Source organism: Lissotriton vulgaris, chromosome 2_2 (assembly GCF_964263255.1).
Source record: "Lissotriton vulgaris chromosome 2_2, aLisVul1.2, whole genome shotgun sequence".
NCBI classification, from domain to species: Eukaryota; Metazoa; Chordata; class Amphibia; order Caudata; family Salamandridae; genus Lissotriton; species Lissotriton vulgaris.
In genome coordinates, this window is record NC_141688.1 from 327,982,686 (window position 1) to 328,006,824 (window position 24,139).

Below are 24,139 nucleotides of genomic sequence, written 5' to 3' on the forward strand. Positions count from 1 at the left end.
TCACCTCTACTTAGGACCCTATAGGCTTGTACCTCTTCTTCGGGAATAAGCGAGGGATCATAGATCTCACTATCTAAATCCTCTATTGCTATTGACAAAGGTTTTTGATACGAGGTAGGACCAGAGTAGGGGGAACGTGGTTCTCGAATGGGGTGGAAACCCAGTGCGCTTCGAAACATTGTTTGAAATGCTCGAGCTGACCCTTGGGAGCTATACGGTAACACCAGATATGGAATTCCCTTATCCGTAGTATGTGGCATCAACCCACACACCCAACAATTAGTAGTATTAACCACTAACTGATGCTGATGGAGGAGCTGAATAAAGGAATTGTTGCGGAATTCTACACGTCTAGCCTGCTCGTGTTCCGGTAACATGTGAAAGGAATGGGGAGAAGCAGTGGAGGTAAGTTTAGGATCAGGAGTAGGAGTAGGTGTAGCAGAAGGCAAGAAGTAAGACATCGTATAATACACCCCACCCGCCAATAATGCAGAAGCAGTCAAAAACAATACAAACAGTTGGAATATAAAGCATTTGGTACGACTGAGTTGCTGCAGCTTGAATCTGTGAACTTGAGCTCCCTCCAAATCATTCAGCTTCGAGAATGCCATTCCCTACGACCGTCCGCAACGTTTCTTGACGCACTTCGTTCTGTGCAGCAATAGTCAATCCCTAGGAGTTCCCAGGAACTGACGGCCTTTAACCTAGCGTCAAGACCTACCGTCCAGAAGGAAGTACGCGCGCGGCCCTACGGCCTTCAATGCACAATATGTATATATGCAAAACAAAGTCTCTCAGCTGTAAAGGCAAAAAGATACAAGGAGTGGAACTCAAAATATATGTACAAAAATGATTACAGTAATACGAAAGTTCAAAACTGATCACGGAAAACGGGATAATGCAAATGTCAATACAGAAGAACAGGATATTTTATTTGTCCTTAGTGCGAGATCGCAAGAAATATCGGGTTTTCCCAGGACGTGTCTGCTCGTCAAACAAAGGATCCGTTGATGGGACAGCGTCCTGCCGATCAGTTGAGTGTTCTGGTCTTGAGTCTTTTGGTGCTAATTGTTCAACAGTGTCTTTCTGCTGCGCCGAGGATTCTCCAACTGGCTGTGCGTCGCTAAAAGACACAAACGCCGGCAATGTTTCTGTTTCAGATGACGCAATGCCTCTCCTTACCCACGGGTCTGCCGGCAAAGGGACGGGGACTCGTTTGGTGTGCGTAGCATGCACCCAATTTTTACGTCCCTCGAGACGAACGGCAGTCCTCGTGGCCAGGAGCACCTGGTAGGGTCCGGTGAACCTCGGGTCCAGGTTATTTTTGCGTGAAAAGTTCCTTGTCACCACCCAGTCTCCGGGCTGGAGCTGGTGGCCTGGACCCTCTGTCTGCGTCGGCAATGCGTCGTGAACCTGTTGGTGAATTAACCTCAGTTTAGCAGTCAAGTCATGTAAATAATCAATCAACATTGGGTACTCAAGATCAGAAAACATTCCTGGCCTAGGAACCCCCCACACATTCGCAGGACGGCCGAACACTATTTCATAGGGACTGAGCCCTACTCGGGAGTGTACAGTCGCCCTAGTTGACAGTAATGCTAAAGGTAAAGCGTCAGGCCACGAAAGACCAGTTGTAGCCTGAATCTTCGCTAACTTTAGTTTAAGGGTGCCGTTGTACCCTTCAACCAATCCAGCTGACTGGGGATGATTGGCGCTGTGGAATTTCTGATTAATTCCAAGGCCCTTACACACACTCTTCATCACACTTCCAACAAACTCACTTCCGTTATCTGACCACACGACTCTAGGCATTCCATACCGAGGAAAATATTCCTTCAGTAAGATTTTTGCAGTAGACAAAGCAGTATTGTCTTTGAGGGGATAGGCCTCAATCCATCGAGAGAATGCGCAAACCACAACTAAAACGTATTTCAGGTTATTGCATCGCTCCATATGGATGAAGTCCAATTGAATCACCTCAAAGGGATACGAAGGGGGAGCAAAACTGCCAGGGGGAGTTGGGGTTCCTTTGCCAGGATTGTACATTATACACACCATACAATTCTTCACCAGACGTTCAGCACATTTCGTAATGCCATCATTCTTCCACACAGGAGCCAGCAATTTACAAATACCTTTCGCGCTAATATGTGCTAACCCATGCGCCATTGTCACAACGGCCAGCACATACGCATCCGGTAACATCCATCTCTTCTGATCAGACAAATCAATCCACCAACCATTCGCATCCAACTTTCCCGTACTTTCTTTCCACTTCGTTTTTTCAGTCTCGGTGGCCTCATTCTGAATTTCTTTCACACTTTCGATAGTGCCTTCACACATGCTCGATTCTGTAGGCCACCTAACCGAACTCGTCACATACATTCGAGTGCTAAGGTTCCGGGCAGTCTCCTTAGCAATCTCATCAGCAAACGCGTTACCACGACCAACATCATCCGTCACCTTACGATGCGCACTACACTTAACAATCGCAACTTGCGTAGGCAAAGTCAATGCATCCAAAAGATCATTCACAAGCTGGCCATGCTGAATCTTCGTACCGTGCGACGTCAAAAAACCTCTCTCTCTCCACAATCGTCCGAAGCTATGTGCAACACCGAACGCATATTGGCTATCAGTAAACACATTCACACGTTTCCCTTTTGCTAACGCACATGCTCTAGTAAGGGCAATCAATTCTGCAGCTTGGGCAGAATTCTGATTCAACCTTGCAGTCTCAACAACAGTATTCAACGTCACAACAGCATAAGCAGTAGTCACATCGCCATTCGGCAATTTAAAACATGACCCATCCACATACAGTGTGCCATCCGGATCTTCCAATGGGGTGTTTTTAAGGTCCACTCGACCTTTTGTTTCCTCTTCAGTCCTCAAGTAGCAATCATGTTCTGCTACTTCATATGACTCTGTGCTAATTGGTAACAAAGTTGCCGGATTCAGAACGTTACAACGTTTTATCTGAATGTGGCTTGCCAAGAGCGTCAGCTCGTACCCAGACAACCTCGCACTCGTCAAGTGCTGAGTTTTCGTTCGATTCAAAAGAGTATCGACTGCATGCGGAACCATCACCGTAAGCATATTATCCATGACTAATCCTGCTGATTGTCGGATGGAGACCGCAGCTGCCGCTGTTGCTCGTAAACAACTCGGCAATGCTCTAGCTACTGGGTCCAAGGTCGAGGAAAAATATGCACATGGACGTTGCTTACCACCAAAAGGTTGCGTTAAGACACTCAAAGCACAACCTTCCCTCTCGTGAACATATAATGTAAACGGCTTACTGTAGTCAGGAGTACCTAACACAGGAGCCGAACACAATGAATCACGCAATTCAGAAAAACTTTTCTGACATTCTTCCGTCCATGGTAAAGGAGTTGAAACATCCTTGCACGTAAGAGCCACCAATGGTTTCGCTAGCAATGAAAAATTAGGAATCCATTGCCTGCAGTACGACGTGATACCTAGAAAGGCACGCACATCTCTTTGGGTTTTGGGCACAGCCATTCGTGCAATCGCTGCAATTCTTTCTGGGGTCAATCTCCTTCCCTCCTTTGACAATAAGTGACCTAGATAGGTTACTTCTTGACAACAATATTGGAGTTTAGAAGGTGACACCTTGTGATTTAACTCACAGAGATGTTGCAGCAACGACACCGTAGCAATTTTGCAAATGTCCTGAGTATCAGCAGCCACCAATAAGTCGTCGACGTATTGGATCAAGGCCGCACCAACCGGCAACCTAAACGCATCCAGTTGACCCTTCAAGGCTTGGCTGTAAATAGATGGACTTTCACAGTAGCCCTGAGGAGCGCGTTTGAACCGGAAGCTGCGTCCACCGAGAGAGAAACCGAAAAGGTCCCTGCTCTCTTCGGCAATCGGGATGCTGAAAAACGCATTTTTCAAATCAATCACCGAAAACCACGATGCAGAAGCTGGAATCAGAGTCAGTAGCGCCGTAATGTCAGGCACAACAGGAAATTGAGGAACCACAATTTTATTCACCTCCCGCAAATCGATAACAAAACGATAAACAGGCGGCTTTGAAGGATCAGTACGTTTGAGGATGGGTAACACAGGGCTGTTGCACACGTTTCCCCGAGTCTCTTCAATAACATCTTTCTCGATCAAATCATAGATGATCGCCAACAGTGCTCGTTCACCATCAAGGGAGATACGATATTGGGGAATACGTGGCAGCCGCACATTAGATTTCAACTGAACAACATAAGGGGAGATATCAAGCAGGCCCACGTCATTTGGACCTGTTGCCCACAAAGACGCAGGAAGAGAACTCAATTCCGGTGGGAGCTTATCGAGGGACAAATACATAGGAGAGACAACCCTCTCTCCTAACGTAAGCTTTACACCCGCAGGAGAACAATACAAAGTTGCGTACAAACGTTTAAGCAAATCCAGGCCCAAGAGATTTTCACCACAACCCGTAGTCAAAATCAACGGAGCTTCTAGCTCACGTGGCCCGATTTGAAGGGGCAAAGGGCACGAAACTGGATTGGTAACGGGGGCGCCAGAGAATCCAACGGAAACATTTGTTAAGCCAGACAAAGGTGCGCCAGGGAGTTTCGAATGCATGATAGAACTTTTCGCTGCACCAGTGTCCAACAGAAAAGGCTCAACGACGCCCGATGTAGCAACTGCGACGTAAGGCCCTCTCTGATCGACCGGAACTGATACCACTCCCTCTCCTTGTCTATGGCTGTCCTAGTAATTACTGTCGTCAGTTCCCTGATCGACGTAATAATCGTCTACATTGTACTGCAAAGATCGTCCTTGCGACGATCCACGTTGATCGAAACAATTATTAGAATTAGATGTGTTATCTGAGCGATCATTCTGAGTACCACGACCCCTACCACGTGATGTTTGCTGTGAACCACCACGACCTCCTCTAGATGAGTTACCATTATTACGTTCATTCAAAACGGGGCAATTGAATTTAATGTGTCCCTCCTGTCTACAATAAGCGCATTGATTGTACCCTAACGAGGATCTTTGGGAGGAGGAGTCATTACGCGGCTGCGAGCGATTCGATTGCGACTGTGATCTATTCTGTTGGGACGCATTCTGATTCGAACGCGGAGGATACGCTTGCTGAAGCAACACTTTAGTTTTGAGCTCTTTCGTCTTTTTATCAGCACGGTCGTTCTCTTCTTTCTCTCTATTCTCATAGTATTGTGCCGTAGCCAATATCTGAGCCGAAGTAGAAACGGCCCATGCACTTTCCGAATTTCTTAATTTATTGCTCAAGTCGGGCAATAAATTCGAAACAAATTTATCCACAAACAACCTCTGACCACCCTCAGTACCCATATCCTGTCCACTATGGTCGATAAATGCCTCCTCAAACCTCGTAAAGAAGTCAGAAACACTCTCGTCTTTCTTCTGCTTGCAAGCTGACAATTTGTCCCAATTCACCTTCATAGCTGGCATTAGAGTTTTCATTAGCGTTATTATTCTTTGAGGGAGAGCAGCAATCAACTGTTCAGGCTTAGCGCCACCAACTTGCAACCCATCTGCCGCTACAATGGCCGCCCAATCACCACCTAGTTCATTTGCATGATCTTCCTGACGAATCTTGGCCCATACCGGTTGTGGTACGACATTACCAAACAACATGTCGATATCGGCAAGGTTCATTATCGTAGCATCTACGAGCTGCGATAATTCTTTGTAATACCCTGCAGGATTTTTGCGAGGGTCAGGCAAAGATTGCTTCACCTGCAACACTTCCGATCTTTTCCATGGGAGATGTATCCATACTCTCTGAAAATGCGGCGGAATAATAGGAATAGCAGTAGCATCGCCTGGCATCCATACTGGTGGAACTTCCCGCATAGGGTATTGGCCAGACTCGTCGGGCTGTTTTTCAATATCCTCAACGAACAATGCATGAGGTATCGGAGCGGGACGAAGAGATAGCAACCGCTCGACAGCACGTCGAACATTGGTATCCACTATCAGCCCATTTGCAAACTGAAGCTGGAGATCAGACAGGGCGGTCAGCACCTCGTCAGGCGCATCGGCCGCTATTTGATCATAGAGGAACTTACACATTTCATTAAACACATATCTCTGGGTTGGTATATTGAATTGACAAAATGTTTCGAGGACAACACGGGGTGGACTCCTCTGAGGATTTACCATCCAACCCATCGCCATATTATAAAGCGCAACGCGTTCTCTATTTCCAGGAAGCTGACTACGTCTCTGAGGACCATCAGAACCAGCGGACCCATGAACAGGTCCGAGCGAATGAAAGAAGCTAGCTGCAAGAGGAGAATTGCGACTACGAGTAGAGGGAGAAGAATAAGACACAGGACTAACAAGGGAAGGAGTAGAAACAGTAGCAACAGCAGGGGTTAACAAAACAGGAGCAGTAGCGGGAGCAGTAACGAGAACAGGGGTATATGGAAGCGGAGGAGCAGTAGGGATAGCAACAGACAAAGGGGCAGGAACAGTAGGAAGAACGGGTGGAGGTTGAGGAACAGGCGGAGGAAGAATAGGCGGAAGAATAGGTACGGCAGGGACCACAGGAGCTGCGGTACCCTGTACGTACGGAGGTGGCGACTTCATAAGATAAGACATTAAGGGATCCTCAACTGGCTCTTCCTTCTTTTCCGACTCCGTTGGTAAAGCGGGGTAACATTTGTCTACAGTCATACGCTGTAATCGATCAAACACTTCCTTATCCTTAACCTCCTTATCTCGCTGAAATTGCTCTGCTTTCTTCACTATGGTAGCCACATTATCTCGCTGATTACGTTTAGTCTGTCTGATTTCTTTCTGTCGGGCCTCTTTGCGCCACAACCGAAAGGCATCAAACATGGCCGGCCTTGACTTTCTTTCGAACAATTTAATCTCTAGATTATCTAAGATCGGGGCCTCGAAGCTACCATGAGGTGGCCAACGAAGGTCGCCGTCCTTTTTCGTATATTTAATCCAGTAATCGTTAAAGGTAACTGGGCCTAACCCATGCTTACTATAGAGCTCATACGTGGGAGTTCCAACCGGAGGTATCGGACACGAGTCCTCCAGTCGGGAATCCGTACCACAAGATCTGAAACAACTAAACAAAGTACTGCGACCAGGCATCTTGCACACTAGCCGAGTTTCACAAACTTCAAGGGTTACGGGATTTACCAAGTCCCAGCAAAGAACAAAACCCTCGGTTTTTTGGCGGCTGCAGTCGTCAAACAACACAACAAAGTACGCTAGCAAAGTGTCACCGACAAAAACACTCACACAGCGTTAACAACAAAGACACTCGCTACAGTGTCAACAACCAAGAACTATGGGAGCGACCCACAAATACTTAACTCAAAAATCGATGGCGTCACCAGGAAGGCCCGTCAATCGTCTCGCTATACCAAGGTCTACGCCAGGCGCCAAAACAGGTCTACAGTCAGGGCAGCAGTCCGTCGCAGCCGTCCGGAGGCGGGAATCTTCGCGGGAAAAGTCTTCGGCCCACTTATTTCGATAACAGGATCGATGAAGCGGAGTGCACCTTCCCTCGGAGATTTCACACGAAGTTCCTCACGATCGTCGGGCTTGGACCGGTACCACTGATGCAGCCCCACGTTGGGCGCCAACTGAAGGACTGGGTTCTTTAAGACCCAGCGGTGCCAGGGCACAACACCTGAAACCTTCGTGGGTAACCTGCTCCGGCGTACGAATCACAGAGACACGGGACACTTCCTTCGACGTCAAAGATTCAAGGTTTATTTGCTGCAGGGAACACAGAGATCACGACAAGTACACAGCGTGCAACTTGGGGAGACTGCTTCAAATTGGTTCTGTGAATCGCTCCTTTTATACAGTTTTTACCCATAGGATTACGTTGAACACAAAAGTTTACAACCCGGTTCCCACCATTATCCCCCAGAGGGGTTATTTTGGTCACTTTGAAACACATGAGGTCCGGAACATAAGTGCGGAAACATTTGGCGGTTCCCAACTGTAAAAACCATCTTCCCACCATTAGCAAATTCCAATCAGCAGTAAAACAGATCGAAAATAGGAACAAGGACAGGTGTAGAGGAAGACGGAGACAGTGGGGAGATCGGAAAGGGTGTAAAAAGGGGAGGTATCGGGAAACACGAGATACAGGCATCAAAGGGACGTGCCTAATGAGATGCACGGCTGAGACAATAAGCCTGTGCGGCAAGATGAGCCTCGAGCGGCGCCACCTGCCTTACAGTAGCAACCCCCTCGTCATAAAGACACTCACAAAGAACATGTGTCTTCCGCTAATATCTTGGGAGTCCCAGGGTCGCGAAGCGGACAACGTCCGTTCGCTGGCTACTTGAGGGCAAGAGACAAAATGGATGCCGTATCTAAGATGGAACCCGTGGGTACAGATGAAAAACCCACATAACAAACGAACGGTTTAAGTTAGCACAGCGAAACTGCGCCCACTTACTAAACTCGTCATTTGCGGTTCATGGATACCAGACTCGACCATATTCGTGCGAGTCGAAAACATCACTTACAATTGTCACGGAACCTCACCATAAGGGTCGTTGGAACGATACATAGCGGTCGCTAGAATAGCGAACGTTGCATATCGGGCCAACTTCTCACATTGGTGAGCAGCGGTTGGGATTTGAGCTTGCTGTTGTTTTACCACACGTATCCTAAGAATATCTTGTTGAAAGATCGCACAAAGTACTGTTAGTACATATAACTAAAAGCTTAGAATACTCTGAGTTCTACTGAACCAGCTGTTGTAGCTCCTCAAGGCTTAGCACACCTTGGCTACAACTCTTAGCAAGGGTACAGTAGGTAAACACGTAGTGTAGGTAGGTGCATCACTTACACCACACTAGAACCAGTATGTCGGACAAAGGAGGAAACTCTGGGTCTCCCCTTGTGTCAGTTGACCCTCCACAGGTCATCCCTTCAGGATATACTGTGCTGAGCTTCAAGGAGTTAAGACGACTGTGTCACTCCAGGAAGATTCAGCAGGGGTCTAACCCCACAACGTCCTTTCTGATTGGTCTCTTGGAGACTTATGATGCCAGGAGAGCTGAGAAACTTCGTAGCTCTTCTAATCCAGAAGGAGACATGCCTCCCCTCGAGGGAACCCGAGACGATCCTGACCTCATTCACCTCGCAACTGAGAACGAGGATGTGGAGGAGGATGAGGATCTCTCTGGGGACGAGGCAGATAAGGGACAGGTAGAAGTCGTCAGACTAAGCAGGTCCAACTTAAGCAAACATGATAGCGGTACTGGGGGACCCCTGGGGCCACTATCAGGTCAGCTTAACATTGGGAATGGACGAGCCCGATCTCTGTCAAGAGGCTCTGGCGGATCCCTTCGAACCAATGGCTCTCACAACTCTTCTCAAAGAGGGATGACATCCCCTCAGAGGAGAGTGTACGAAGCTAAGGAAAGGGCAGCCAATCTGAGGATCGAAAGGGAAGAACTTGCCCTGGCCAAAGAAAGGCTTGCCTTTGCTAGAGAGCAACAGTTAAGTGGGGCAGTCCCCACTGGTGGCAGCAATGTACCTAGTAATAGGGAAAAGAGTTTCGATACGAAACACCTTGGTAAGATAGTGCCCCCCTTTAAACAAGGGGACGACATCCACAAATGGATTACTGCGTTGGAGAGGGCCTGCACTGTGCAGGGTGTTCCCCAGAGTCAGTGGGCAGCTATCTTGTGGCTCTCCTTTGAGGGAAAAGGAAGAGACAAGCTCCTCACCACAAGGGTGGAGGATGCTAACAATTACCAAATCTTGAAAAATACACTCGTTGAAGGGTTCGGCCTAACCACTGAGCAGTACAGGGTGCTGTTCAGGGATACCCAGAAAACGCAGTCTCAAGATTGGTCTGATTTCGTCGATTGTGCCACTAAGGCTTTTGAGGGCTGGTTGCTGGGCAGTAAGGTTACTGATTATCAAGGATTGTATAATTTGATGATGAGAGAACAAATTTTAAACAATTGTCAGAACCAGTTGTTGCATCAGCATCTTGTCGACTCGGATCTGACCTCTCCCCAAGAATTGGGAAAGAAGGCAGACAGATGGGTTCGTACGAGAGTTAAGCAGAACCAGGGCCAGAATCAAGGTGGTCAGAAGAAAGCAGACCAGAAGGGTAAAGATTCTAAAGGGGAACAAAATGACCAGAAGTCTTCGACAGGACCCCAACAACCCAAAGAGGGTGGGGGTCAGGCTCCCCAAAAGAAGAAAGAAGGCCAATCCAAAAGATGGTGCCAGTACTGTAAAAGTAAGTCTCACTGGTTTAGTGAGTGCACCAAGAAAGGAGGAGGGCAGACTCCTGCCACTGCAGCCCCTAAGGCACCTGTGCCCCCTAGTACAGTCAGCAGTGGTAGTGCGCCTCCCAAGGGTTTAGTAGGGTTAACCCTGGGTTCTGAGGGGCGTGGCAACTTAGTTGGCACACTCACTCAGGCTGTCCTTGTCAGTACAGGGGACGCAGACGTATCCCCTGACGTAAGCCCCAATACTTTGGGCAAATACCGACAGACGCCTTTCATAAATGGGAAGATGGCTCAGGCCTATAGGGACACTTGTGCCAGCGTCACCATGGTGACGCCTAACTTTGTGGACCCTGGACAGATCATGCCAGGTACAGAATTCCTGGTGACCAATGCAAGCAATGTCACTACCAATCACAGTATGGCAATTGTAGCTTTCTCCTGGGGAGGGGTAACTGGCCAAAAGAAGGTTGTAGTTAGTCCAGACCTCCCAGTGGATTGTTTGTTGGGCAATGATTTGGAGTCGTCACAATGGTCAGAAGTGGAGCACCGGACTCACATGGAAATGTTAGGTTTGCCAGCACATGTGTTCGCTGTGACTAGGTCACAGGTCAGGAAATGCCCCACTGAACAGGTGCTGGATCCTGGAACAACGGACCAGACACCTCCCAAGAAAAAGAGCAGTAGGGTTAAGGCTGCGCCTTCCCCCTTGCCCCAGGTCGAGGATCAAGTCTCAGAGGAGGCTGACCTACAGGAATTGAGGGAAACTGAGCCAAGGGAATTCGAACTTGATCAAGTTGAATTCTTGGGTTCAGGGGGACCCTCAAGGGAAGACCTGGGGAAGGACCAGTTAGACTGCCCTTCTCTTGAACCCCTCAGACAGCAGGCTGCTGCTGAGGCTGCTGGGAACGCCACAGGTACCCACAAGGTATACTGGGAAGATGGACTCCTGTACACTGAGTCAAGAGACCCCAAGCCTGGCATGACCAGGAGGCTGGTTGTACCCTTGTCTCAGCGTGGTTTCCTACTTACCTTGGCCCACGAGATTCCCTTAGCAGGTCACTTAGGCCAGACGAAAACGTGGGACAGGCTTGTCTCACACTTTCACTGGCCTCACATGAACGAGGATACCAAGGAGTTTTGCCGCTCCTGTGTCACTTGCCAAGCCAGTGGTAAGTCAGGTGGCACGACAAAGGCCCCCCTTATACCACTGCCTGTGGTGGGGGTGCCCTTTGAACGGGTGGGGATCGACATCGTCGGTCCCATGGAACCACCTACAGCCTCAGGGCACAAGTTTATACTGGTGGTAGTGGATCATGCCACCAGGTATCCTGAAGCTATTCCCCTTAGGACCACTACAGCACCTGTTGTGGCAAGAGCCCTAGTTGGAGTGTTCTCCAGAGTGGGCTTCCCTAAGGAGGTCGTCTCCGACAGAGGTGCAAACTTCATGTCGAGCTACTTAACTGCTATGTGGAAGGAATGTGGTGTTAACTACAAGTTCACTACACCCTATCATCCACAATGCAATGGGCTTGTTGAGAGATTCAACAGGACCCTAAAAGGGATGATTCATGGACTACCGGAAAAGCTTCGGCGTAGATGGGACGTCCTGATCCCCTGCCTCTTGTTCGCCTACAGAGAAGTCCCACAGAAGGGGGTTGGCTACAGCCCTTTTGAACTTCTGTACGGGCATCCTGTAAGGGGACCCCTGTGTTTGGTGAAGGAAGGATGGGAGAGACCTCTCAAAAAGCCTGCAGCCAACATAGTGGACTATGTGCTGGGCCTCCGCTCGCGGATGGCTGAGTACATGGAAAAGGCATCTGAAAACCTTAAGGCCAGCCAAGAACTCCAAAAAGCTTGGCATGACCAAAAGGCTGTCTTGACTGTTTATCAGCCCGGACAGAAGGTGTGGGTGTTGGAGCCAGTGGCCCCAGCAGCACTCAAGGACAAATGGTCCGGGCCCTACACCATCCTGGAGAAAAAGGGAGAGGCCACCTACCTGGTCGACCTGGGAACTCCCCGGAGCCCCCACAGGGTGCTTCATGTCAACAGGCTAAAAGCATATGTCGACAGGAAGGACATGAGTTTGCTCATGGCCTTAGATGAGGGACAGGAAGAGGAGAGTGACCCTCTCCCCGACCTGCTCACTCAGAATCCTGACGATGGCTCGGTAGATGGTGTTGTCTTTTGTGGCAGCCTCTCCGAACATCAACAGAGCGACTGTAAACAGGTTCTTCAGTCGTTCAGGCATATGTTTTCTCTAACACCCAGTCAGACCGATTGGTGCACCCATGAGGTTAACACTGGTGACAGCTTGCCCGTCAAGAGTAAAATCTACAGGCAGCCTGATCACGTTAGAGACTGCATCAAAAGTGAAGTGCAGAAAATGTTGGAGTTGGGAGTCATTGAACCCTCGGATAGCCCTTGGGCTAGTCCCGTAGTTCTAGTGCCGAAACCTCACACCCAGGGTGGTAAGAGAGAGATGAGGTTTTGCGTAGACTACAGGGGTCTCAATGCAGTCACTAAGACTGACGCCCACCCAATACCAAGGGCAGACGAGCTTATCGATAGATTGGCTTCGGCCAACTACCTGAGTACGTTTGACCTGACAGCTGGGTATTGGCAAATCAGGTTAGCTGAGGACGCCAAGCCTAAAACCGCATTTTCAACCCCTGGTGGGCATTACCAGTTCGTGGTGATGCCCTTTGGTCTGAAAAATGCACCTGCCACCTTCCAACGGTTGGTGAATCACGTCCTTACTGGGCTGGATGACTTCTGTGCGGCGTATCTCGACGATATTGCTGTCTTTAGCTCCACCTGGGAGGATCACCTGGTCCACCTGCGGAAGACGTTAGAGGCACTGCAAGCAGCAGGTCTCACTATCAAGGCCACCAAGTGCCAGATAGGGCAGACACAGGTTGTATACCTGGGCCACCTTGTAGGTGGAGGTCAGGTTCAGCCACTGGAGAGCAAGATACAGTCAATCAGGGACTGGGCTCCTCCAACCACCCAGACTCAGGTTCGAGCTTTCTTGGGCCTGACTGGTTACTATAGGAAGTTTGTCAGGAACTATGGTTCAATTGTGACACCATTAAACGAACTGACAAGTAAGAAAATGCCAAAAAAGGTTCAGTGGACAGCGAGCTGTCAAAAAGCATTCGATGACCTAAAGCAGGCCATGTGCACGGCGCCTATCCTCAAGAGTCCGGACTACTCCAAACCATTCATTGTCCAAACAGATGCTTCTGAGTTGGGTGTGGGAGCTGTTCTTTCTCAACTGAATTTTGATGGTCAAGACCAGCCCATTGCTTTTATAAGCAGAAGGCTGACCCCTAGAGAGAAGAATTGGTCAGCTATTGAGAGGGAGGCCTTTGCTGTGGTTTGGGCCCTGAAGAAGCTGAGGCCATACTTGTTTGGTACTCACTTCAAGATTCAGACCGACCATAAGCCCCTCTTGTGGCTAAATCAGATGAAGGGTGAAAACCCCAAACTGCTTAGGTGGTCCATTTCCCTACAGGGGATGGACTTTACAGTGGAACATAGACCTGGTACTGATCATGGCAATGCCGATGGGCTCTCCAGATATTTCCACTTAGAACAAGAAGACTCACCTGGTCAAGGTTAGCTTATTGTTCCGACGTTTGGGGGGGGGTCATGTAGGAGAGTAGGGTCTGCAATCCTATGATCACCCAGATTTTTTGCTTTTGTTTCACTGGTTTACGACTTTCTCTGGCTGTGGGCCTGCTGATCAGACCCACAGCCTGGCTGTTCTCTTTCTAAATTACGATATGTACCCTAGGTGCATTTACCAATTGGTACTGGGCCACCTTGTCAGACCCCGTAACGCAGGGCATAGGGGTACCCAGGGCCGCCAGGGGCTGGAGCATGTATTATGCCACCCCTGGCTGGCCTCCTAAATTTGACACAACTGGCTGCACGACAGCTGGGGCGAAGCCGTGTAACCACCCTTCGCTGTAGGTATAGTAGCTCTATATCTAACCATACAATGGACACCCGAGTTCCTATCAGTCACTCCTATGGCAGGCCTTAACAATCCTGAAGGCAGAGTGCGTGGGCTCGTGTGAGCTAGGTTCAGGCCCGAGCCGAGCCCGGTTGCAGCTTGCGGAATCAAGACCCAATAGCTGTTCCATGATAACGCGTACCATATCGGTAACTCCGGTGTCGCGTTATCAAGGCATGTCGAGTAAGGTGTCATACGAATCGGGGTGCTGCCCTCTCACCAATGTTGGCGACGAGGTTAGCATTCCACCCTTCTAGAGGGACACGACATGTACGTAACTGTGAACCCCGGTTAAAGTTAACTGAAGCCTCAGCTCCACAAAATGGATGCTGCCACCACAGACACGAGTCTGACCTCCTGCTGCTGGGAGTCCTTCCAGCGAGGAGCACTTGGACAAAGGGTTTCCTGTCGAGGGCGCTGTTCGCACCGTCCCAGACAGGGTTTGTGTATTCTGGGTAGGTAGGGCTTTGGCGAGAAGGTGACTGCGAAGTGGCACCCCGGCGCTCACTACGCATCTGCCGGTTAGAACCAGTTCCAGGGGCGACAGCCCTGGCCTGGGGAAAGTCCGGCAGGGGAGAGGGGTGTAACTACCCCCCTTCCTGGTCCCACCCTTAGGGCAGGACCTAGTCATGTACCCACCCCTTTCTTTAGAATAAAGACCGGAGCGGGGACCCTTCCAAATTAGATCATCTTTGATTCAAGAACTACTTTCTACGAAAGGACATTCAAGACTCTTCTCAAGATTTCTCCCTTGTGACTAAGGAGTAGTCACCCTGCATCAGCGGGCACCAACTAAGAACTCTGCGGTTTGCTGTAAGTCCTTCCTCAAGGAATCCGACGGCCCAGCTCGACGAGAACCGGCTTCCCTGGCACCTCTGACCTCTACCCACATCATCAGCTCAGCTGTGATCCGTGGGTGCGACGAGACCTCGAGGGACCGGCCATCATCAGAACCTGCACGCTCTTAAAAACCAGCACGACCATCGAGGTAACTCTCTGGTGAGTGCTCTGGGGTCCGAGAAGCCCCGACCCTGAGCCGCTCCAGCACCGAAGTGCAGTCTCCCAGCATCTCCACGATCTGCGTGGGGCCCTTCTGCTCGCTGCTCAGCACGTTGTCTGGTCACTAGCCGCTGGCTTGTGTCCTTCTGTGACGATATCCGAGAATCATCACTGCTGGTCTGGTTGCCCCAGACTGGCCCTTGCTTCCATCTTTGCGAGAAGCATCCCGGACCCTCCTGGTCCACTCAAGACGCCCTCTTAGGCCCACCACGTGGCCCTGAGAACTGCTAAGGCTTGTTGCCCCATCCTGGGCCCAGCGACGCCGACAGCATCATCCTTCGTGGGACAGCTCGCACCTCCACCGTGGTCGCCGACAACGCCTCCTGGTCCGTGAGACTGCAGAGCCTAGCGTCGCCCACTCACCTGGTCGAGGTGACGGCCAACCGGTGCCTTCCTGGTACCCTCTGACTACTGGCTAGTAGTACGAACTTGGTCCCCTCTGCTTTCAGGTTTCTTCAATCTCCGATCCAGGCTTGGATCTCTACAAACTATTCAGCACTGGTCGCCGGCCAGCAACTCCTTTTCTTCCGGCTCCTGGCTCGTCAGCGAAGACCCCGACGCCTGTAAGACTTGTGCAGCCGCAGCCCTCGTGGCTAGGTAACTCGGCATTTCGGTGCCTGCATAGCCTCCTTACTCTAGGGTCCCGAGTCCCTCGCTTCCGACTTGCCTTATCGGGTCCGCCCGAGACCTTAATCTTTCCGTGTCCTCGGACACTTGTTCCTAATTGTGCACTTGAAGTATTTGCTAAAGAGATTTGGTTTGTGCTTAGTACCCTGTCCTCATAAAGAGTACAGGGCTGTTGTGATTCTTAATAAATATACTGTTTATTTTCATAACACTTGTGTGGTGTCCTTTCACTGGGTGTTCAAGGGGTACATGTGTGGTAAACAGCTGGCTTAACACGCCCTCTCGAGTCTTTAGCCTTAGACTGCTCGTATCCACGCTACTAGGATAGCTGGTCTATAGGTTGACTTACAACCAAACACCATAAGGGTCGTTGGAACGATACATAGCGGTCGCTAGAATAGCGAACGTTGCATATCGGGCCAACTTCTCACACCGGGTTCTACCTCAAATAATACAATAATTTGGAATATGTTAAAAGCTTTACTAGAACCTATAGAGGCAAGACTACGCTGTCTGGAAACGGTTTTAAAAAATATACATAAGGACATAAGTGCTCCCAGCTTTACCCTAAATAAAAAACCAATTCAGGCTACTAATGTACCTAAACCCACAAAGACTACAATGGTTCCTAATAAAGCGTCGGAGACTAACAACACGACGACTAAGAAACCCAGTAGTGCCTCAAACCAAGTAGGGCCTAAAACTAAACCCCCTGTCGTAGAGCAGATTAAAAAATCAGATACTAATTCGATCTCATCTAAAAATAATACCATCCCCCAGTCCACACCCAGCGACAGTTTATCCCAGGCGCCTAAACTCGATATAGAGGATAAGGGTAAGGTTAGGAATCGTAGAAACATTCACCTCCCCCCAGATGCCGCACCTTATGTGGTTATCCTTACCGGAGTCACAGAACTCCGGTCGCCAGAAGAAGAATCATATCAGGCACTCAAAAATAAAGTCTGCCACTGGCAAGCGAACAATTACCCCCTCCCAACAAACATATCAGCTGATATCTTAATGATAGAGAGGGCTCCCTGGGTAGGACGAAATAAGAAAAATTTGCAGGGGGACTGTGTGGTGGTAACTTTTGAAAATCCTGAGGCAGTAGATTTTATCTGCAACAACAGGGCCCCAAGATATCAGGCGAGTAGGGTTACTGTCAGACCTCTCTCGTATTTTTATCTTCCCCACAATCAAGCGGATAATCGCTGGAGTTGGTTTAAAGGCTCTCATGATAGGATTCCAAGACAAAGGCCGAACTTCCCTTGGGATATTCAACCCCCAGTGAGGGAGGAGGGCTGGGATGGGGGGTGGAATTTGGTGGGGACTAGGGGAGGTAGACCACGTCAAGGTGGTCCTCCGCATGGCCCCCAACTTATCCATCCCTTTTTCTATCAACAACCTCAAAATGGCCCTTCCAATCCCCTGTACTTCCCTATTGCAAACCCCTTTGAGTGCCTTTCAAACACAGATTGGGTGGATTGACATACTCAGGGTTCGCCAGGGGAACATGCTGTTTGCCTAAATTTAACACGTCCCTGTAAGGATGTCTCCATAGTGGCACCTATAACAGCTAACTTATCCCCTATACCCGGAACTAGCCTGAAGATGACGAGAGAGAGCCGGGGTGCGGGTACACCGATTGCCCCTAACACAGACTTAGCACTTTGTAAAGTCCTTACCTGGAACGTGGCAGGTTTAAATGCGAAGGCTCTGGACCCAACATGGCAAAGTTTTATTGAACAACATCATATTATAGGGCTTCAAGAAACGTGGGATACAACACAATCTTTTTCCCTGGATGGTTTTTGCAGCTTTTCCACCCCGGCAGTCCCAGGGATAAGAGGAAGAGCAAAGGGTGGTTTACTCATCTTGTGTTCCCTGGACTTAGTAGGGGTTTTCAAAAAAATAGATACCGCTTTAACAAATGCTCTTGCGGTAGAATGGACTCTCCCTAATTCACAGATTGTTTTGTTGATTAACTTTTATAACTCAAAGGAGTCCGTCACTGTAAATGAACATTTAATTTCTTTGTTATATTTTTTTTTTCAGCCTATAGGAGTGATTGCACCACCCCCTCGGAATTGGTTATTCTGGGGGATTTTAACATACACCCCTGTGAGGGAGGTTGTTTTAATGATAGATACGGGGGGATATCACCCGAAGCCATTCCCCATTTTGAACACACTGCAGAGGGCGAGTACCTAGAGTTCTTTCTAGCGAACCTAAATCTCTTCGAATTTGATCAGGGCATTAGCGAGCCGAGAGCCCCAACTTTTGTCGGAAGAGATGCCAATACAGTTATAGATTATATTTTTGTTTCAAATGGGGTCTTGGCAAAGGTACATGAGTACAGCGTAGTTGACCTTATCTCATCGGATCATCATCCTGTTCTCTTGTCCTTGGATTTAGATTGTTTTCACACTGGCAGTTCACCAAGCATGGCAGCCATAAAGGACCTGAAATCTAAAGAGCAGGGAAGGCGCCTGAAATGGGAGATGATCGTCCCAGAGGATTTCTTTCATGCAATTGCCCAAGAGACGGAGGACAGCATGGCAGTATGCTTGGACCCAACTGCAGAGGGCCCTAAGGTCCTGATAGCCTTCGAAGACATCTGCTCCAGGATTAGTAAGAACTTGGAACGAAGGCTGGTTGGGCAAGGGAATACAAAGACCCATAAATGGTTTAACAAGGAATGTTCGAGGGCTCATAGTGCTCTGATGAAAGCCATCAAACAAAAACCCAGAGATAAGTCCTTAGTGGCCAAGTTAAGGAGGGATTATAAAACCATAACCCAAAATCGTAAAAATCAAATTAAGGAGGAAGCATGGAATAGCCTACTATCAGTGGAAGTCCTGAGAGACAGCAAAAAGTTTTGGGCCATTGTAAATCAGCCCTTTTTTTCCGACAATGGGCAAACGGATTTAGACTGTGTCATAGAAGACAACAGATGGCTAGCCCATTTTGGCAAAATCTATGAGTCTACAGCCCCTGTCTTAACCGACAAAACCCGCGACCATACCAATCTGGTCATGGACTTTAACACCATGGAAGTGGAAAGGGCGATTAGAGAGACCAACAAACATAAGGCCCCGGGCCCTGATGGGGTACCAGCAGACCTTTATATACAGTACCCACAATTCTGGTCCAAAATTCTATCTAATGTTTTCAATGCTATCCCGACAGCTGGCTTCCCATCCTCCTGGTCTACCTCCATAATTGTGCCTATATTTAAGAAAGGGAACAGGGCGGACCCGGCCTGCTACAGACCAATCTCCTTGCTGGACTCTGCCGTCAAGATCCTAGGCAGAGTCATTTTGCACAGAATGGAGGATTGGCTGGAGGAGAGCGGGATCCTTTCAGACTTGCAGTACGGGTTCAGGGCACACAGAGGGACAATTGACCAATGCCTGAACCTTCATTTAATCATTAGTAAATACACTGTGGTGAAGGGGGGGTTTCTTTATTTGGGATTTATGGATCTATCCTCGGCGTTTGATTTGGTTAATCGTTCCAAATTATGGACCATCTTACACAATTCAGGATTGGACACTACTTTGGTTAGTTTTCTACATGATCTTCACTCTAATTTGTTTGCAACGGTTAGGACATCAAGGGACGGTAGGTGTACAGCAAAGTTTAGATCAGGGAGAGGGGACAGACAAGGGTGCATCCTGGCCCCTCTACTCTTTACACTGTACATCAACGCCTTGGGGAAATTTCTGAACTCAGCCACCTTGGATATTCCGCGTATGGGGGGTCTACCTATTCCGGTCCTCCTATACGCGGATGACGCTGTCCTTATAGCGCGGACTGGCATAGGGCTTCAAAAACTTTTGGACCATTTCGGCCAGTTCATGGAAGCGCTTGATTTAAAAATCAATACCGTCAAGTCCCATGTTATGGTCGTTGGCTCGCGAAAGAAAAATATGAAGATTAGATCTTTCAGCTCCAACAATTCACCAATTTCAAGGGTGCCCTCCTTTTGCTATCTGGGGGTCACTTTTGACGAGAGAGGAACCTGGAAGCCACAAATGAAACTCAAGGAAAATGGAGTAATTAGATCAACAACAGCACTCCTGAGCTTTTCAAAAAAATTGGGCTCGAAACCTATGGAAGCAATGACCAGGATTTATAGAGCTAAATGCTTGGCAATTGCTTCCTATGGGGCAGACATTTGGGGCTATGTTCCAGTCTCAGGAATACAAATTGCCGAAAATAACTTCATACGGGCCCTGTTGACTCTCCCGAAATCTTCCCCCACACATTCAACGCATAATGAACTAGGTATGGGGTACGTTACTGATCTTCTAAAAATGGCCCCAGTACTTTGCTGGATCAAAACCTGGACCAATGAAGAGATCAGCCTGAATCACTGCATCCTAAAGGATTGTTTATCTCTGGACAAAGCTCATACTATCCCGTGGCTGGCATATGTTAGAGTGGCATGTGCGAGGCTAGGGCGTCCGGAAATGTACTCTCTTCCGCAACATCTCAAAAAAGAGGATGCAAAGTGGGTGAAGCAACATTTTCGATCTTTGTTGGAATGCGAAAGAGAATCGGCTGAAATCAGTAAACCTACAGTCAGATTACTTTTTCAACTCTCCACCACTACAGAGATGGAACCTTACTTAAAATTTGTCACAAAGCCCTACCATCGATTTCTGCTCATAAGGTTTAGATTTAATTTGATCCATCTCATTCTTGGCACGCATACAGATTGGGGTACCCCAGAAAAATTTCCCCCTTGTACATGCGACTGTTTCTCAACACAGGACACTCTGCATCTGGTTATGCTGTGCGAACATTATCTGGTCCCGCGGAAAAAAATTCTTGTGCCCATTTTAAAACCTTTAAATTTCGTTCAGGTACGGCCAGCATTACTATATTTACAGATGTTGAACTCCGTGCCAGTTGCTTATGGCGTAGCCTGTTTTTTAGTAGCTGCCACCAGACAGAAAAAAGTAAGAACTGCCGCATTACTAACTCATGAACATTGATTGTTAGTATATACTCTGGTCAGACTTATATCCTGTTATCCTTAGGTGTTCCCTGTATCTACCAAATCCCTTCTTATTAACGTCCCCTTTCCTTTGTTTTAAGTAGGAATGCAATCAACTCTCTCTACTTATTTAATTGTTTTTTTTTAAAATTCTTTTTCTGTATCATGTACTGCTTTTATGGTTTTAATTAACCGAATAAAGTTTTTTTGACTGACTGACTAGTAAAAGTTTGGTTCGGGCAGTTTAGGGTCAAGCCTGGGGAGGCACAAAATACAACAGAAGATGATAGTCATATCAGCATTACTTTAGAGTCAGGTCTCTAAAGGTCAGAACAAATTCATTATCTTTGGTTCCAAAAGTCATGACATCCAGTTTCTTTTGCTGTTTTGCCTTGATTTTATGAAGATATCCTTTCCAAGGAGCTCGAGACCAGCACGTTTAAAGTCAACCATCATATTACTAAGGTAGGAATTCAAATCGGGTATTACATGTGGCTTTCAGCCGAGCCAGTTGAGGATGTGGGTGGATCCAGTAAAGGAAGTGGGTGGAGCCAGGAGAAGGGGGTGTGGCTTCCCAGAAAAATGTGAGCACCTGCACTTCATATTTTACAAATTAAGCACTGCCCCCACCCATATAGCCGGACACACGCTCGACCCAATCTTCACCTCCAGCAAACACATCTCCTTTGATCACACCACAGCTCTCCATTGGACGGACCACAGCTTTGTTCACTTCAGCTACAAAACCACCTCGACCCACAACCCCCCACAACCTATTCCCCGAAGAAAATGGAACAAAGTCACCACCAACCAACTCCTCACATCGCTCAACCTAAACCCACCCCCCCTCTCTTCGGACCCAAACCAAGCGGCCTTCAAACTCAAACAATGGTTCACCCACAGCGCTGACGAATTAGCACCCTTGAAAAACCATAACACCAAACAAGACAGCAAAAAGGCCCCCTGGTTCAACGATGAACTTAAGAAATCCAAGAAACTATGCCGTTCATTCAAGAAAACTTGGAGAAAAAACCCAACCACCGACAACATGACCACCTTCAAGGCAGCCACCCGCAAACACCACCAACTGATTCGATCCACTAAGAAATCAGCATTCAAGAACCGACTCGACAACAACGCCCATAACAGCAAGGAACTATTCAACATCGTCAAAGAATTCACCAACCCGAACGCAGCCTCAAACGACATCACTCCCTCCCAAGACCTCTGCGATTGCGCTATCCTCCTTCTACAACAAAATTGCAGACATACATAACAGTTTCGAAAACAGCTCCAACGAACAATCCTCTCCACCCCCCTCAGAACACAAACCACCCTCGAACAACCTCAACGCCTGGAACCCAATCACCACCGAAGACACCATCCGCCTAATGAACTCCATCCATTCTGGCTCGCCAACAGACCCATGCCCCCACCACATCTTCAACAAAGCTGACTCCATCATCGCACCCCATCTCCGTGATGTCATCAACTGCTCCTTCAACTCTGCTACCTTCCCAGAAAGCTGGAAACATGCCGAAGTCAGCGCCCTCCTGAAGAAACCCACTGCGGACCCCTCTGAACTTAAAAACTACCGCCCCATATCCCTCCTCCCATTCCCGGCCAAAGTCATTGAGAAAGCCGTCAATAGCCAGCTCGCCGCCTTCCTTGAATCCAACAACTCCCTCGATCGCTCACAATCAGGCTTTCGAGCCAAACACAGCACTGAAACCGCCCTCATCGCAGCAACAGACGACATCCGAACACTACTAGACAACAGAGAAACAGTGGCCCTCATCCTACTCGACCTCTCCGCCGCCTTCGACACTGTCTGTCATAGCACCCTCATTCAACGCCTTAGCAACATCGGCATAAAAGAAAAAGCCTTGGACTGGATCATCTCGTTCCTAGCTGGGAGAACTCAGAGTCCGACTTCCCCCGTTCAAATCAGAAGCCACCAAAGTCATCTGCAGTGTACCACAAGGATGATCACTCAGCCCCACCCTCTTCAACGTTTACATGAGCCCACTCGCTTCCATCGCACGTCAACACAACCTTAACATCATCTCCTATGCTGACGACACCCAGCTGATCCTTTCCCTCACCAAAGACCCCAACACCGCCAAAAGGAATCTTCACGAAGGCATGAAAGAAGTAGCCGTATGGATGAAAAACAGCCGCCTAAAACTTAACTCAGACAAAACGGAAGTGCTCATCCTAGGTTCATCCCCCTCTGCCTGGGACGACTCATGGTGGCCTTCGGACCTGGGCTCAGCACCCCTTCCAACAGACCATGCACGTAACCTTGGCTTCATCCTGTACTCCTCACTCTCGATGACCAGACAAGTCAACGCCGTCTCAATCTCCTGCTTCAACGTACTTCGTATGCTCAAAAAAATCTTCCATTGGATCCCCATCGAAACAAGAAAGACGGTCACCCACGCACTGGTCTCCAGCCGACTGGACTATGGAAACACCCTCTACGCCGGAATCACAGCCAAATTACAGAAAAAACTCCAACGCATCCAAAACGCATCAGCGAGACTCATTTTGGACATCCCTTGCCAAGATCACATTACCGGCCACCTGAAAGACCTCCACTGGCTTCCCGTCAACAAGAGAATAACATTCTGTCTCCTCACCCACGCACACAAGGCCCTCTACAAACTAGGACCCGAATGCCTCAACACTCGACTATCCTTCTACACATCCACCCGCCAACTTAGATCCTCCAATCAAGGCCTCGCCGCAGTTCCGCGTATCCAAAGATCCACGATGGGAGGTAGATCCTTCTCCTACTTGGCGGCCAAGACCTGGAACTCACTCCCCACTCAACTCCGCCTTACACAGAACCACATCTCCTTCAGAAAAGAACTTATAACCTGGCTATTCGATAAATAATAATTCCCCCCCCACAGCGCCTTGAGACCCTCTGGGTGAGTAGTGCGCTATATAAATTCTTGAACTTGAACTGCTGGACAACCGCGCTAACCTCGGACTCAAGCAACTGGTGAATACCCCCACCCACTACGCCGACCACACGCTTGATCCAGTCTTCTCCTCAAGCAAGCACATCTCCTTCAGCTACTCCACTGAACTCCATTGGACTGACCACAACTGTGTCCACTTCACCTTCAAAAGAACCACGACCCACCACCACCTGCAACAGGTTCC